This window comes from Boleophthalmus pectinirostris, unplaced genomic scaffold (genome assembly GCF_026225935.1).
Source record: "Boleophthalmus pectinirostris isolate CB_2022bp ecotype Guang Dong unplaced genomic scaffold, ASM2622593v1 HiC_scaffold_3, whole genome shotgun sequence".
NCBI lineage: Eukaryota > Metazoa > Chordata > Actinopteri > Gobiiformes > Gobiidae > Boleophthalmus > Boleophthalmus pectinirostris.
The window spans coordinates 6702299-6720414 of record NW_026571299.1 but is presented as its reverse complement, the minus strand read 5'-3'; positions in this window follow the sequence as shown (position 1 = coordinate 6720414).

Genomic DNA, 18116 nt, shown 5'->3' with positions numbered 1-18116 from the left:
CTTGTTTGGTCCTGGTTTAGTCCAGGTTTAGTCCTGGTTTGGTCCTAGTGTAGTCCTAGTTTAGTCCTGGTTTAGTTCTGGTTTAGTCCTAGTGTAGTCTCGGTTTAGTCCTGGTTTAGTCCTAGTGTAGTCTCGGTTTAGTCCTGGTTTAGTCCCAGTTTGATCCCGGTTTGGTCCTGGTTTAATCCTGGTTTAGTCCTAGTGTAGTCCTGTTTTAGTCCTAGTCCAGTCTCGGTTTTGTCCTAGTGTAGTCCTGGTTTAGTCCTGGTTTAGTGCTGGTTTAGTCTTGGTTTAGTCCTGGTTTAGTCTTGGTTTAGTCTTGGTTTAGTCTTGGTTTAGTCCTGGTTTAGTCTTGGTTTAGTCTTGGTTTAGTTCTGCCGTAGTCCTGGTTTGAGATTAGACAGCTGCAGTTCTGTGCTTTGGGCAGTTGGGGGCGCTAACACTCCACAAATCAAAGGAGCTGCGTGTCAGATGCCCTCCCACCGTCTGTAAAAATGGTCTTCTCCAAATTGAGATAAGTAATTTTTCTTGGTTTAGTCCTGGTTTAGTCCTAGTGTAGTCTCATCTTAGTTCTGGTTTAGTCCCAGTTTAGTCCTGGTTTAGTCCTAGTTTAGTCCTGGTTTAGTCCTAGTTTAGTCCTGGTTTAGTCCTAGTGTAGTCTCGGTTTAGTCCTGATTTAGTCCTAGTATAGTCCTGGTTTAGTCCTAGTGTAGTCTCAGTTTAGTCCTGGTTTAGTCCTAGTGTAGTCTCGGTTTAGTCCTGGTTTAGTCCTAGTTTAGTCCTAGTGTAGTCCTGGTTTAGTCCTAGTGTAGTCTCGGTTTAGTCCTGGTGTAGTCCTGGTTTAGTCCTGGTTTAGTCCTGGTTTAGTCTTGGTTAGTCCTGGTTTAGTCCTGGTGTAGTCCTGGTTTAGTCCTAGTGTAGTCCTGGTTTAGTTCCAGTTTGATCCGGGTTTGGTCCTGGTTTAATCCTGGTTTAGTCCTAGTTTAGTCCTAGTCCATTCTTGGTTTAGTCCTGGTGTAGTCCTGGTTTAATCTTGGTTTAGTCCTAGTGTAGTCCTAGTTTAGTCCTGGTTTAGTCCTAGTTTAGTCCTGGTTTAGTCCTAGTGTAGTCCTGGTTTAGTCCTAGTGTAGTCTCGGTTTAGTCCTGGTTTAGTCCTGGTTTAGTCCTAGTGTAGTCTCAGTTTAGTCCTGGTTTAGTTTCTGTATTGGAGTAAATCTGTCACAAATCCCTGAAGTATTTACAGACAGAAAATTGATGTTAAATGATCAGGACGTAAAACTGCAGTTCCTTTATTTGTCTCCAGATGGCAGTCAAGTATCACAAATGGATGAATGTTTACGCTGATGCTCCGTGTTGGGGAGTAACAGATTACATGAACCGGAGTTACGTAATCAGAGTACAAAGTATGAGTAACTGTATTCAGTTACAGTTACAGTTTCAGTGAGTGGTAATTGGATTACAGTTACTTTGTTGAAATAAATGGATTACACAGAGGTGTTTTCCTGTTTTGACATTTTGGGCTATATCCCTTTTTTTCTTTCTTTTTTTAAATTTTTTTAATTCGTAATTCCACTCATTGCCAGACACTAAACCAGGTCTAAACCCAGGTCTAAAACCAGGTCTAAACCCAGGTCTAAACCCAGGTCTAAACCCAGGTCTAAAACCAGGTCTAAACCCAGGTCTAAAACCAGGTCTAAAACCAGGTCTAAACCAGGTCTAAACCAGGTCTAAACCAGGTCTAAAACCAGGTCTAAACCAGGTCTAAAACCAGGTATAAACTAGGACTAAACCAGGAATAAACCAGGTCTAAAACCAGGTCTAAACTAGGACTAAACCAGGTCTAAACCAGGTCTAAAACCAGGTCTAAACTAGGACTAAACCAGGACTAAACCAGATCTAAAACCAGGTCTAAACTAGGACTAAACCAGTTCTAAACCAGATCTAAACCAAGTCTAAACCAGGACTAAACCAAGACTAAACCAGGACTAAACCAGGATTAAACCAATACTAAACCAGGACTAAACCAAGACTAAACCAGGACTAAACCAAGACTAAACCAAGACTAAACCAGGACTAAACCAGGTCTAAACCAGGACTAAACCAGGTCTAAACTATGTCTTAAACAGGATTTAACAGGACGTGTTTCCTCGTCTTTTATCAATAATATTTTTAATTTGGTTCAGTAAAGTCTGGGCTTTTCATTTTCTTTTAACAGATAAAACATCTTATGTTACGATTTCCTCGTCTTTGTTTCTCTACAGCAAATCAAGTAATCCAAAGTATTCAGATTACATTACTCACTTTAAGTAATTTAATGGATTACGTTACAAACTACATTCTGGTGTATGTAATCTGTAATCTGTAGGGGAATACATTTTAAACGTCACCTTCCCAACACTGCTGATGCTCAAAACCTGCTTCAGACCTTGTCCTTTTTAGTCCTGATTTATTCCTGGTTTGTCATGTTTAGTTGTTTTAGTCGGTAGTTGGTTTTGTCCTGCTTTTCGAGTCTCAGTTTAGTCCTGGTTTAGACCTGGTTTAGTGTTGATTTAGATGTCTTTTTTTTTTTTTTTTTTAGACCTGGTTCAGTTCTGGTTTAGTCCTGCTTTAGTCCTGGTTTAGACCTAGTTTAGACCTGATTTAGTCCTGGTTTTGACCTGGTTTAATCCTGGTTTTGTCCTGGTTTAGTCCTGGTTTAGTCCTGGTTTTATCCTGGTTTAGTCCTGCAGTTATGAGTTTCAAGAACAGCTGAAAAGTGCATTCATAAAAGATTTTTGCAACAACAAATTTAAATAATTCAAATAATTTCCAACTTCATGCAGGCGACTTTAAACATCACTGCACCACTTTAGTAGGACTAAGCCAGGACTAAACCAGAACTAAGCCAGGACTAAACCAGAACTAAACCAGGACTAAACCAGGACTAAACCAGGTCTAAACCAGAACTAAACCAGGTCTAAACTAGGTCTAAACCAGGACTAAACCAAGTCTAAACCAGGACTAAACCAAGTATATACCAGGTCTAAACCAGAACTAAATCAGGACTAAACCAGGTCTAAACTAGGAAAAAAACACATCTAAATCAAGACTAAACCAGGTCTAAATCAGGTCTAAACCAGGACTAAACTAGGTCTAAACCCGGACTAGACCAGGACTAAACCAGGTCTAAACTAGGTCTAAACCTGGACTAGACCAGGACTAAAACAGGTCTAAACTAACTCTAAACCAGAACTGAACCAGGTCTAAACTAGAATAAAAACACATCTAAATCAACACTGAACCAGGTCTAAACCAGTTCTAAACCAGGTCTAAATCAGGAATGAACCAGCCCGTGGAACAGGGTGTCAACACAATGCAACCGGGTGATGGCTGCGCTTCGCCGCATGGGGTGTGGAGCTCTGTGCCGGTCCTTTCTCCTGTGGTCACCCGACACTCAGTCCTGGTTCAGTCCTGTTTTTAGTCCTTTTTTATTCCTAGTTCCGTCCTGGTTTAGTCCTCCTGGCTCAGTCCTGGAATCAGTCCTGGTTTAGTCCACGTGTGTCAAGACTCCCCAGTGGCTCTTTGGCTCCCCTCAGTGGAGGTGGGCGTCACTTATGGAAAACCACAGCTCTAGAAGAAAAAAGTGCCCAGATCTGATTCTCACGGGAAGGAAGCAGGAAGTAAACAGTTAGATCAGGGATGGGCAAACTACGGCCCGGGGGCCATATGCGGCCCTTTAAACCTTTTAATCCGGCCCACCGAACTTGAATAAATAATAATAATAAACCTTGTTAATGTTTTATTTTTCCTGCATTTCCGGCGTTTCCCAGTAGACGGCGCACTATATATACATTGAGGTGCGGCGGCTTCTGTTGGCTGCAATGCTTTATGGGAAAATATTGACAGGAGTCATTTTCAGGCGGTGTATTCGGACCATGAATGAGGTAGAAGTGTTCAAGACATAAGACTGCACTGATTCTGATGGAAGTGTGTACTGAGTAAACTTGAATGCCATACTGCATTATCTTTTGACGCATGACAGAGTAGAGGCGTTGTAAATGATCTGTGTGATGTGTCCTTTTTGTCAAGCCGTAACGCTTACCACGTGATTCAGAAGGCAGGGTTTAAACATCTGTGAGATGCTAACGGAAGACACGTGGAGTCAGTGTCCAGCTACCCGGATGTCAAAATGGCCGTCCATCCAAATTAATGTGCTGAGCTCAATGGTGCATGATCCCAGATTAGCCTAGCATGGCTAGGTACTTACGGTGGCTGTGGGCAGACCGAGCATGCGCAGTGGTGCCACGGGCACACGCGAATGCACACGACCACATGCACGGAGCGCGGGCTCGTGTATCACGTGATCGTTTTCACCAATCAGAGCGAGAGGAGCTAGAGCGGAGCAGGAGCTAACGAATATAAAGCGCTTTTTTAAGACAACCGAAGGATTTTGAGCGAGAAAAAGTTTATGATCTAAAAATAGGTAAAAATCGCCACAAATCCGATATTTTTTAAAGCTGTAGGTCCCTGTCAGACGAACACGAGCAGTTTGTGATCACATTGCCTCTATGAGAAAAATCTTGTCTCGGCCCATGGGATTTTTTCTGCTGAAGTTCCAGTGAGTGACACTACGTCAACTGGAGGCAGCTACAAGCAGCAATACTGTATCCAGTTATTTAGTGCCCGGTGACCTTATGCAGCCATTCAAACTGACCCACAGAACTTGACCCTACTGCTGTTTTATCTTTCTTGCATTTCCGGCGTTTCCCAGTAGATGGCGCACTATATATACATTGAGGTGCGGCGTCTTCTGTTGGCCGCAATGCTTTATGGGAAAGTAATGACAAGAGTCATTTCGGGCGGTGTATTCGGACCATGAATGAGGTAGAAATGTTCAAGACATAAGGCTGCACTGTTTCCACTTTGAATCTGTGTAAAAATAAACTCATACACTTAAGATTGACTGTATTAGATTTTTCTGAAAGTTTGATTAGACAGTGCACCGGTATGGATTATATGATTTCTACTACTGAGTGAGTATTAGGGAAATACAGTACTTTTAGTGTACAATGGGGCAGACCACATTATACTTATCATGAGTTCTGATACTCTCATGTTTCTAAGTTACAGCGTGTCCTACATGAGAGTAAATACAAGTGCAATGGAGCCGGGCCCTGAACGCGTCATGTCCCGTCTTCTGTCCGACCCTTCAGTCAAATTTTAGAACCCTATGTGGCCCCTGAGCCAAAAAGTTTGCCCACCCTTGAGTTAGATACAGGCACTAGAGAAGCAGAGGACGTGGAGGACGTACGGGTCATGGGCCGTGGGCGCTGGATGAGAAAGACAACACGCGTTGACAGATGAGTAAAGGAACATGTGAACTGGCCTCCGTGTGAACCTGCTGCTTGAGTGTGCGGAGTCGGCCACTTAGTCTACTTGTTTCACAGAGTCACCTGCGACGGACGACGGCGCAACTAGACCAGGGAACCTGAATACACCGTCAAACTAAGCTAAGCTAAAGAGACGTGTACCACTTAACCAGAGTTTGTTTTATTTTACTGTACAGGACGAGCAGTGAGTCCTTCCTGACTCCTACAGGGTCGTTTCGCGCCAGAGCCTGGACATGTGCGAGACCAGAGGTGACTCCCCCACTACTCCAGCCATCTGGAGGAAAACAGAAGGCCCACCAGAGATAAGTAGAAAGGGACATCCACAGCCTGTTCAAGCCCACTGCTGGGGACAGTTTGTTTTGTAGTGTTTCCTCTGTGTGATTACCCCAGTGCTGTTGCAGAGACTGGAGTGGGCGTAACTGCCCAGTCGCTGGTGCACCGCGAGAGCAGAGCAAACCCAGACAGACACCGGCCGGATTGATCAGATCGGACACCCTGTGCACAACAGTTAAGTTAAAGGGACGTGCACTCACTAATTCAAACTCATGTTTGCTGAATTAAATGCTGCTCTCCACAGAGTCGCTGTAGAGGTGTGGACCGGCGCTCACATCGGCCGTCACACAGAGTCATCTGCCATTCTGGACACCCAGGGTGTAGTGAGCGTCAGTGGTGAACCGTGGACTTGAAAAAAAAAAAACTAAACAAAGTGAATCACGCATTCACTTCATATATTTGTTTAATAATCATTAACTACTGTTCAACAACTACATATAGATGGATCTGCAGGCTCCGAGCTCAGCAGGTGGGCGGGAGTCACGAATCGCATACCCCACTTAAAAAATTCCCCACCGACCTGCTGGAAACCAAACTGCTGCTCTCAGGATTGGATTTAGCTCGGATGCCCTATGAACTTTTTTGTTTTTTTTTTTTTTTTTGTTTTTTTAAATACAAAGTCATTTACTGGCTTGTTTTAGAAGAACCTTTTTTCTTTTTTTTTTTTTCTTTTTCTTAAAAATATATCCAAAATCATACTTGGGCTATTTAAAGTAATTATTTTTATATCAAAAATCGTTGTAATAAAGATTTAAAAGGGACTGTTGTGTCTCCATTCTTAAAGGTGGAAAAATATTGATGTCTGAACGTGATTTTTGACATACACAGCCCTGTGGAGTTCCTGTTTAGTCCTGGTGTAGTCCTGGTTTAGTACCAGTTCAGTCCTAGTGTAGTCCCAGTTTAGACCTAGTTTAGTTCTGGTTTAGTCCTAGTGTAATCCCAGTTTAGTCCTAGTGTAGTCCTTGTTTAGTCCTGGTTTAGACCTAGTGTAATCCTAGTTTAGTCCCAGTTTGGTCCTGGTTTAGACCTAGTGTAGTCCCAAATTAGTTCTTGTGTAGTCCTAGTTTGGTTCTGGTGTAGTATCAGTTTAGTCCTAGTGTAGTCTCAGTTTAGTCCTGGTTTAGTCCTGCTTTAGACCTGCTTTAGTCCTGGTTTAGACTTCCTTTAGTCCTGATTTAGTCCTGATTTAATCCTGGTTTAGACCTGGTTTAGTCGTTGTTTAATCCTTGTTTAGTCCTGGTTTAGTCCTTGTTTAGTCCTTGTTTAGTCCTGGTTTAGTCCTGGTTTAGTCCTGTTTTAGTCCTTGTTTAATCCTGGTTTAGTCCTGATTTAGTCCTGATTTAATCCTGGTTTAGACCTGGTTTAGTCGTTGTTTAATCCTTGTTTAGTCCTGCTTTAGTCCTGGTTTAGTCCTGTTTTAGTCCTGTTTTAGACCTGGTTTAGTCCTGCTTTAGTCCTGTTTTAGTCCTGTTTTAGACCTGGTTTAGTCCTGCTTTAGTCCTGTTTTAGACCTGGTTTTGTCCTGCTTTAGTCCTGTTTTAGTCCTGTTTTAGACCTGGTTTAGTCCTGCTTTAGTCCTGTTTTAGACCTGGTTTTGTCCTGCTTTAGTCCTGGTTTAGTCCGTCTGTGACCTGGTGCAGGTGTGGAGCAGCTGTAGACCGTCCATCACACTTGGAGTCTTCAGACAGACCACTGCAGATTGGAGCAAAAATCCACATCAATTATTCACACTGGACTTTATTATTCATGAGACCAGAGCCAGTCCTGTGTCAGATCCACTGGTCTGGACTGGTGTAGACTGGGACCAGGTCTGGACCTGGACTAGGGTGGACTTCATAGGCTGAGTCCGGTCATCCTATAGTCCTGGTTTAGTTCTTTTTTTATTTATATATATATTTTTTATTTTACTGTAGACCAGTTTTACATCTGGTTTCATCTTATGTTTAAAGTCCTGGCTTGGACCTGGTTTAGTCCTGTTTTGGACCTTTTTTAGCCATGTTTCACACCTGGTTTTGTCCTGGTTTAGACCTGATTTAATCCTGCTTTAGACTCGGTTTAGTCCGGCTTTAGTGCTGGTTTAGTTCTGCTTTAAGTCTTGGTTTAGTCCTGCTTTTGACCTGGTTTAGTCCTCATAAGTCCTGCTTTAGACCTGGTTTAGTCCTGTTTTAGTACTGTTTTAGACCTTGTTCTACTTTAGTCCTGGTTTAGTCCTGCTTTAGATCTGGTTTAGTCCTGCTTTAGTCCTGTTTTAGTCCTGTTTTAGGCTTGGTTTAGTCTTGCTTTAGTCCTGGTTTAGTCCTGCTTTAGTGCTGGTTTAGTTCTGCTTTTAGTCCTGGCTTAGTCCTGTTTTCGGCTCGGTTTAGTCCTGCTTTAAGCCTTGTTTAGTCCTGCTTTAGACCTGGTTTAGTCCTGTTTTAGTCCTGTTTTAGACCTGGTTTAGTCTTGTTTTAGTACAGCTTTAGAGGTCACTTAGTCCTGCTTTAGGCCTGGTTTAGTCCTGCTTTAGTCCTGTTTTAGTCCTGCTTGGTTTAGTCCTGCTTTATATCTGGTTTAGTCCTGCTTTAATGCTGTTTTAGCCCTGCTTTAGTCCTGGTTTAGTCCTGGTTTAGTTGAATAAACGACCCTTCGTCATGTTTTTCCAACATCCTCTTACATTTGAATCTTATCATTTCAAACGCTCTATTTCCTGATTATTTTTTGAGTCAAACTCTTCCTCAAACTCAGCATCAAAATCTCCCATAATGAAATACGGACTGGATAGATGTGTTTAAATGCCACAAGCAGTTTACAGATGCCAACAGCAAGTAGTACAAGTAGTAGTAGCAGTAGTACAAGTAGTATTTTTTATATGCAAAATCCATACAGAACATCATTAAAATCACAAGACAAACAAATCAAAACATAAATAATCACCATAAAATTAAGATTAAAAGAGAAGATTGTGGAATAAAAACCTTTCAGTCACATACACAGATAGGAGAAGAGCAGAGGGGAAAAACACAGCCCTGTGGAGAGGTGTTTAGACCTGGTTTAGTCCTGGTTTAGATGTCGTTTAGTCCTGGTTTAGTCCTGCTTTAGTCCTGGTTTAGTCCTGCTTCAGACCTAGTCCTGCTTTAGTCCTTTAGGTTTTTAGTCCTGGTTTAGGCTTGGTTTAGTCCTGCTTTAGTCCTGCTTCTTTTAGGTTTAGTCCTGCTTTAGTCCTGGTTTAGGCTCCTGGTTTAGTCCTGCTTTAGTTTAGGCTTGGTTTTAGTCCTGCTTTTTAGTCCTGGTTTAGTCCTGGTTTAGTCCTGCTTTAGTCCTGGTTTAGTCCTGGTTTAGTCCTGCTTTAGGCCTGCTTTTAGGTCCTGGTTTAGTCTGTTTAGGCCTGGTTTAGTAGGCCTGGTTTAGTCCTTTTAGTGGAATAAACAGCCCTTCTTTATGTTTTTCCAACATCCTCTTACATTTGAATCTTATCATTTTATTCGATCTATTTCCTGATTATGTTTTGGGTCAAACTCTTCCTCAAACTCAGCATCAAAATCTCCCATAATGAAATACGGACTGGATAGATGTGTTTAATGCCACACTGCAGAACATTACCCCCACCAGGAAAGTCACATCGTGCATATTTAATTATTTTAATTTTGGTACAAATGAAAAATAAAGGACCCACCTTTATTTGGTTTTAAATGAGGTAGCTGTTTCTTCTGAGTGAGTATCCTTGTATTAAGTCATCTGTGTCAGCTCGTATGTGAATGTAGAATAAGTGCGCAGCTCTGAACCGACATGGTCCGTTTACACCGACTCCAAAGACACGAGAAACTGTCCGAGTGAGTCACAGACACAAACCGCTCACTGCTTTACTTTTGTGTGGACGAGTAAATCTCAATTTCAGACAGGGTAGAAAAGAAACCACAGAAAACCGTTTACATTTTATTTACACAGTGCCCCCCAGAGGCCCTGGGACAGGTGTCTGTGTAGATGCCTCTGCGTCTGTCTATAGAGGGCGCTCTTCTAGTGTGTGCAGTATGAGCCATTTACTCACTGGCCCCGACAGATCCATAACACCGACTCTGTCATGATGATGTTTATGGCGACGTCAGCTCCCACTGGGCACCGCAGTTTTCTATCTGTGGACTATTTCTGTACTTAAGGGTGGACTCGGACTAGGACTTTAGAACTGAAGCACGGATCGCCTCTAAAGCGCGGTACGTTTGTTCAGTGTGAGAGAAATTGAACCGTGCTCAGGCACGGCACGGATGGAACTTTGGCCCGATTGAAGGAGGTCGGCCAAAGCATGACACGGTTGCTCATGTACAAGCACACGCACGACTTTACTATACGAGCTCTAATGTTACTCATACGAGACAAACAGTGAATAAAATCTGATCCAAAACACACAGCAAACCCGCGCTCACCTTCAATAAGGACACACAGAAGTTTAGCTTTAGACTTGAGATTTATGGTGTTCTGCTTGGATCGCCTACAGGACAGAATGAATGAAGCACAAAGGGCCCATGCAGCTTCCGTTTTAAATTAGATATTTTCTCGAAGGCTGGCCTATGCATTTTATTAAAATGCATGACTGCTTCCCACGACTATCAGATAGGACATTTTCCCACTGTCTGATATCCTCTGACAGTATTTCAGTTGGTCACTCTCCCTTTTGTTGAAAACCAAACTCCTAAACAGGACCATGAACACAGGCTCCTGAAAATGTGCTGTTTAAATCCATCTTGTTTTCTCTTAAAACTGACTTTTCTCTTAAATGTTTTTTGGCAGTGTTTGCTGATACATGCATTATGTCACCATAGTAAATGCTGAACATTCTGCCATAGAGATACACGCACAACACCCCCACTGTGATGTCACTAGAGAAGTTATATTGGGGCACATAACATTTCCTGACTGGTTGTCATGGTAACCTGGGCTATGTTTCCTCTTACATCCCATAGTACAGTCCCATCAGAACCTGCAGATCCAGTCTGGTCACCACTGGGTCATGTGACCTGACTCTATAATATGTCAGTGTTGAACTCTTTCCTCTGCACTTCTCCTGCTGTGGATCTGATGCTCTCCAGACACCAGTGAAAAAGTAAGTGTCCACTTAACTCACTGTTTTAGGACAGGTTCATGTTTTTCTGACTTGGTTTGGTGGATTAAACCTGAGCTAAATATTTACCACAGTTTTACATCAGTTATTGGAGAAACTACAGGCAAAACACATTTTTAAATTTTCATTTTTTGGTCAGTTTGGTCTCAAAGCATGTACGCTTTCATGTCTGTTCTGCACTGAAAGATGTTTTAATATTTAATTTTACTCATAGTTATTTGGGCCATTGTAAATTCAAAGGGCGTTTTCTCAAAATGCATTTTTCTCCCCATGGGGACATAAGGGTCACCCCTTAAGTTAGCACTAAACTTTACAATCTTTAATTAAGATTTTGACAAAATGTACAGGATTTTTTGTTATGTAATTCCAGTCCTGATTTGATGAAGTTTAACCTCTAAAAAATGAGGGAAAACATTAATTTTTAGGGAATTTTTCAGTGATATCTAGTTTACTCAAATACTAAATAAGATATTCAAAACTCCTCTGTGTATTTTTGTCTGTCTAATATGCCAACAAAAAAGATTGAGATTCGTATGTCCCACAAGGTTGTTTTTAGACATTGGGGCAGGATTTTAGATTATGTGAGCACCATAGACTCCTGTATTAATGGGAAACACTGTTTGCTTTAGTCTTTGTTTAAAGTCTAGTTTCTGTGTAACAGTTAAAGGAACCTCTGTATGTCACATCTGCTGTCCAGAGTAAAACTCAAGTAACAAACGTAAATAAAAGAGGACAGTTGTAAAGTCAGGTGGTCTTGGCTGGACAGGTGACGGCCTCACAGAAAGAAGGTCTCAGGTTCAACATGTAATTATGCTGCCTTCATGTGTTATAAGAATCATAGTAAAAATGACTTGCCCAGTGGGAAATTGCAAATGAATGGCCACTCATGTAGTAATTTCTACTGGGGAACAGGGAAATTTTGATTTCATTTTGATGCCCGAGTTTCCCAGATGAAAATAATCTTTGGTGGACAGCAGTGATTAAAGAAAATTTGTATTTTGTTTGTTGTTTATTATGCCTGCATAATTATGTTTCATTTACAAGTGTGGTGCACGTTTAGTCCCACTAAAGTCATTTTCACACACACAATGCCCGTGGATTAAAGTTTTCCGTCCTGTGACAAATTTCAGTCAGCTGAAGGCGCTCGAGGTCAATAATAAAATATTTGCAGGTCCGGGGGAAAAAAAAAAAAAAAAAGTGTACGTAATAACAGGAACTTGGTCACTAGCTCGCCCCAGTCGCTCTAGTCCAGGGGTGCCCAATACGTCGATGGTAATCTACCAGTCGATCGCCAAGGTAGTGTGGGTAGGTTGTAGTGTTGTAGTACTCGTCTCGGACTCAGTCGTGTTTGGACTCGGTCTTGCCTCTCACTCGAGGTTTGACAAGTGCGAACATATTTCATTACGGCCACTGCTGTCGTCAATAATCTTGTATCGGCGTGCGGGGCGTCTCACTGCAGCCTGTGCGTTCATTTGGAACATGTGTGTACTGTGCGGCACATCACAAACACACACTCCCTGCGCGGCTTGTCCACAACAGCGGGTGTCCTCATGTACCAGCGCGTATCACAGGGCAGGTTAAACTTTTTAAAACATCCTACCTGTCCATCTGCCTCACGTCTACACGCCACTCCACTCCTGATTAGAAGAGCAAGACCCAACGCGAAGCAAAAACTAATCCAAATTCATGTTACAGTTGGCACAGAGAATGCCCACAGCACAGAACAGACCGACCGCGACATGTGGCTGAAGTTTGTGTAATAAAAGTGCACAGATGCATCTGTGTTTGTCACGTTGTGTGTGTCGCCGTGTGTAACTAGGAATAACGGACCAGACACAGGCAGCTCCCAAAAGTAATAATGTGGGTAACTTTTATTTCCCGACTGTCCTCAGAAGAGAGCAGCATTAATTTTGGTTTGATTTGGCCTTTTTTGGAAGATGACTTAAATGGTTAACAACTGTCAGGATTCACAATATCTGGCTTTTTTTGTCTTTGTTCCAACAAAAATGTGTTCTCTCAACAATAAAATAAAACACTAAATAAAAGACAACAGTAGTGGGCTTATCCTACAATAAACCAAGAATAAACACCACTTAGTATCCATTTCAATTGGCAAGTACACAAAATAAAATTACATTAGTTTTTAAACACTGTGTAACGGTCAACTTGAACTCACTCACAAAATGGCTGACAGACTGCCCAGACCAACCCAGCACTCTGAAGGACGTGGACAGTGCTCTCTCTCCCCTCTAAATTTACAGAACATAAAACATTTGGTCTCACATAAAAGAAAACATAAACAGTCATAAACAGTTCTTTACATTACATATTATTCATATTTAACACTCACGCCTTCATGCAGAACAACTTTTCCCCTACGTGAGCAACTCAGCAGGATCACACTTTTCAGGACAGCAAGTCATTTACATCAATCTTCAATTCTACGAATCAATACAACAACAATCTTGAGATATGAGGCTCATTAAAGCATTGTCTAACAATATCTAAGATTATTTCCCTGTTTCGCAGTCATTTAAATGTTCATTTTTACTAATACACACCGTTTTATGTCAGTCTCTTGTTGAGGCACTCAGCCTGTTGTGCAGTGATGACATCACACGCGCTTCTTCTAACAACCACCCAATCACCCAGCCTGACCACACTACCCCCTACCGGTTACACAGAGAATTGCAGCCATTTCTAAAAACAGTATTTTATAGTCCAGCTGGCTACATGTGTTTGGTTTGATAAATGTGCAGAGGCTGGTAAATTCCACTGCAAAACCAGTAAGAGAATGTAACTCCAGTTTGGAACTTGAAAAAACAGGTTTAAAAATCCTACCCACTTCTTTCACTTTCTTAGTGCCAGTGGAAGTTCACATGCTGAAAAAGTGTGGACACCCCTGCCTTACTCCCTTTCACTTCAGCAGATACACACACAGACACACACACACACAGACACACACAGACCTGTACACGGACAGACCTACACACACACACAGACCCGTACACTCTGCGGGCTCATTTGAAAAGTGCGTGCACGAGAGGCGTGCACACTCTCACTCACTCATGCCACACACTGCTCTATGCACACAGGAGTCAGACACATCTCACAACAACAATAATAAAAATAATGATCAAAAGAAAGGCTTATTTGAAACATTAAACATGTGAACTGTTGTCACTGAAATTAATTTACACTAAAAACTTAATGTTTCATATTTATATCTAATTAATGACAATAGTGCGGTCTTACCTTAACTTGAATTATTGTTACATTATGTAAATGTGATAAAAGTCGGATAATGGACAACACAGCATGTGTGATGTGTGCATTACCGATGTGTGTATGGGCCCTTGACACGATACACACACACATTTGTGTGAGTGTGTGCCCCGACCGTGTCCTCTCCGGACATAAGGTTTGCATTTGATGCATTCTTTTTTTTTGCTGTAATAGATGAATTAGCAAGTCTAAAACTGTTTGACCCAAGTAACAGACTTATTTACACCTCAAGATCTGCTTATACAATAAATCTGAACTGTTGTAGGACACATTTTGCTCAAATACATGGAAGAAAATCAGGTCCAGACCCTTTAAGGTAAAGTTCCACCTCTTCTGTATGTTCTGAAGGTCATGGCCAGCAGAGGGATCCTCTTGGTGATCTTAGTGATGGTTTCGACGTTGGAGATACACGTCACCACTCCACAGGTAAATGCTGCCTCACACCTACAGACTCTATAAAGAAGTGGACTAACCCCGAATTCACACCAGGAGCTGCAGCAGTGCTTAAATTTAAAAGTTTCAATTCACACCAGAGCGTCAGAGCCGCTCCTGCTGCAGCCTGCACATGTTCTCACTGTTTTAAGACATCACATGTTGTACTTGCTTTTTATCATTTTTCTGTTAAAGTGTATTAAGTTAGAATGTGTATTAAGTGTATTGTGAATTAAGTGTACAACTGCAACACATTTGCGTTTAATGAGGTTTAAATCTATTAACACGCACATAAAACACCTCAGTTTTTTCCCTTAATAAGGTAAATTCACCTATAATTAACATACATCACGAGTTTGATTAAAATCTTATGTCCGTTCAGGTAATAAGGCCGATACCTTTATATCTTGTCCTGCACCAATGGATACGGGCAAATAGTTGCTGAAACGGGCGAGTTTTAACGTTCTGGAATTTTACGGGCGGGTCAGGATTAAATCAGGACTACACCAGGACTCAACCAGAACTATATCAGGATTAAACCAGGTCTAAGCCAGGTCTTAACCAAGTCTCCACCGGGTCTAAACCAGGTCTAAACCAGGTCTTAACCAAGTCTCCACCGGGTCTAAACCAGGTCTAAACCAGGACTAATCTTGGAGAGAGAGAGAAACCGAACCCCGTGTCTGAAAAGTGCGGCAGCTGCACATACCTCCTTATCTCCGAGCTCTGCACCGGTCCTTTCGCCTTCAGTCACTCGACAGTCTACATGGGCAGACCTCCGAGCCCGACAGTGAGTCCTTAGGTTAGTCCTGGTTTAGTCTGAGTCCAAATGTAAAAAGAGATTAACTTTTCGTCATCCATCATTAATTTCCTTGGATACAGTGCGCGTTGTTTATGTTGTGGTCTTGACTTTAGTTAACTTAAATTGGAGGGCATTGTCAGTTTCCCCAGACGTGACACGCAAGTAACTCCTAAGCAAAAAACTTCAGGAGATAGGAAGATCTACGATGTCTTTATTTTAGCGCAGGCAGCTTACAGAACTCAATTCAAATGATTACAGGATTTCGGTCACCAGCGTCTCTGAATGACAGCAGAATAGACAGCTCTTATACATGACATCTTGTTGAAATATTAACTTATTGATTAGCTCACTTAAACAAGAAAGTCCACATACATATTTGATAAAACTTGTTTTGAAGGACATTTTGCAGACATATTGATCAGGCTACCAGGTTCACATACGCCCCCCTTTGGACCTTGGTTTGGGGCAGCAACCAAAAGAAAACATAACAAGAAACATTTTGATATGATTCAATTAACAGTAAAGCATCAACACAAGAAAATAAACCCACAATCTCCCCTATTTGATCACATTAAACATGTGATCACTCAACCAATATGGAGAAGCAAGGCGCTACCTCCACCTACAATTTATCCAAATTTAAAAACCCCATGTGTGAGTAAATATCATTTTAGCCTTAGCTTTTTGATTTCAACATATCTCAAGTTTTACTAACATAACACACTGAATAGCATAATACATAATCAATACATGACTCTCGGACAGCGGAAGAGACAAGGAGCACTTACTTAGAAGCTGTTTTAATCTCTTATTTAAATCAATGATTTAATCTGTAGGGTTTTAATCAAACCCAGTCATCTGGTTCGGGACGTGAAAGTTGAGAATCAGTAGAGAGTAATAAAATTTGAGTAACAGGAGCATTTCGTGTAAGGGCAGAAGTAATCAAACGCTCTACCAGCGATCTCATACACGGAATGATGCAACATCCAATTACGACTAATACTGCCATTATAATCAAAAATAGTAGTAACAAGAGATACTATAGTAGCCGTCCAAGGGCCAAATATTTTATAGAGCCAGTTAAACCAAGTATTTTCAGGTACACCAGAGTTCTTAACCAGTTCTGCTGATAATGATTTGAGTTTGGCTAAAGCTTTGGTAATACTCCCATCAGGAGAAGTGTTGTTTGGTATGTAGGTGCAGCATTCTGCCCCAAACATACTACATACTGATGATTCTTTGGCAAGTATCATATCAAGGGCGATTCGATTCTGCCAGGCCATGAGTGAAGTTGGGCCCAATTGTTCTACAATGCCTTCTAGTGCCTCAATCGTATAGTTTATGAATCTTTGTTGATTATAGTAGAGGTAATTTATCCAGATAGCATTTTTAGTTGCCATTACTGCAGGAAATAAAGCTGCGGTGAACCCAGCCACAATTTCGTGTTGTGCTTTGAATTCGTCTGGGATACCTACTGGGGTTCCTATAGCGCTTATATAAATATCATCATTAAAAGATCCTTTAAGTTTGGGTCTAACCCGGTGAGAGGACCTTTTGGACACATGGTTATATTTTAAGTTAAATCTGTGTGACAATTTAGTCGGTTTTAGACTCATAACTGAATTTGCAGGGCCAATAGTAAATGGAACAAATAACATAATCGGTGCACAAATGCCTGACCACGTCTTTGGTAGAATGGCATATAAGCGTAAATCTGCACATAACCACCAAATATCAGCACGGGCAATAGAGTGGTTGGTTAAAAGGACAAAATCTTTATAATTATCAGAAGACAAAGTCTGATTACAGAAATTGTCTGAGAAACTCTCTATTTCAATTTTGTCAGCCTTTTTTGTACCCGTATTTATAACAGTATCTCTAAGGAAGCAGGTATATCTAGCAATTCCCATCGTCCAAGATGTAGGTACATCTTTTGAAGTTACTACTGGTAGTTTGTGATGGAGGTGATAACATTCATCAGTTTTATCAAACGATTTTCTAGTAAAGAGTCTAAGGATACAGGTCAGGTCTGTTTCATTAGAATATGGTAAGGATGTAGTGGTTAACCTAGGTCTGGCCGCAGAACATACAATACAATCTTCTGTAGTCACAGTATGGGCAGTATACTGCACCCATTTTAACCACGTGTTTTCATTCAAATCTTGTCCTGTTTCGATTTTTATTGCTTCAGTTAGGGAAATTAAATCATTTTCTGAAGCAGGCTTATTAGTCTTTAAAATTGTTATTTGTATGTATCCTTCGAAATTTAACTTTATTTTCCTATTACATGGCACAGAAGGGATTTTAGAACACAGGAACCCTATAGAATATATACCAGCGTCATTAAATATTGAATTTTTGAATTGATAATAACAAAGGATTACATCGTTGTGTAATTGATTTACGCCCTCTACAATGTTTTAAGTCTGCTTGGAAAGCTGCATCATCTTTCCTGTTTTTTGTTAGAGTAATTCTCTGTTGTAAATCAGTTTTGAAAGTATTTTCTGTTTCGTGTTGCTCATCAGTACTGGCTATAACTCTGGCAAACCCTATTGAATTACCATTTTTTCCTGTCAGACAAGTATCTTTGCAAAGAACTTGTACATTGAATACGTGATCTATAGCTGGGATATTTAACATGCAGTCGAAAACTTCGCATGCGTCAAATAGGATATTGCAAGTTTGTCCCTCATAACAAAATTTCGCAAGTTTTGGTGTTTCTCTTTTTAATCTGTTCAGTGCTCCTTGACCCTTACCCGTATTGTTGGTCGCCAGCTCAGTTGTTTCTTTGATTGTTGGCTGTGGC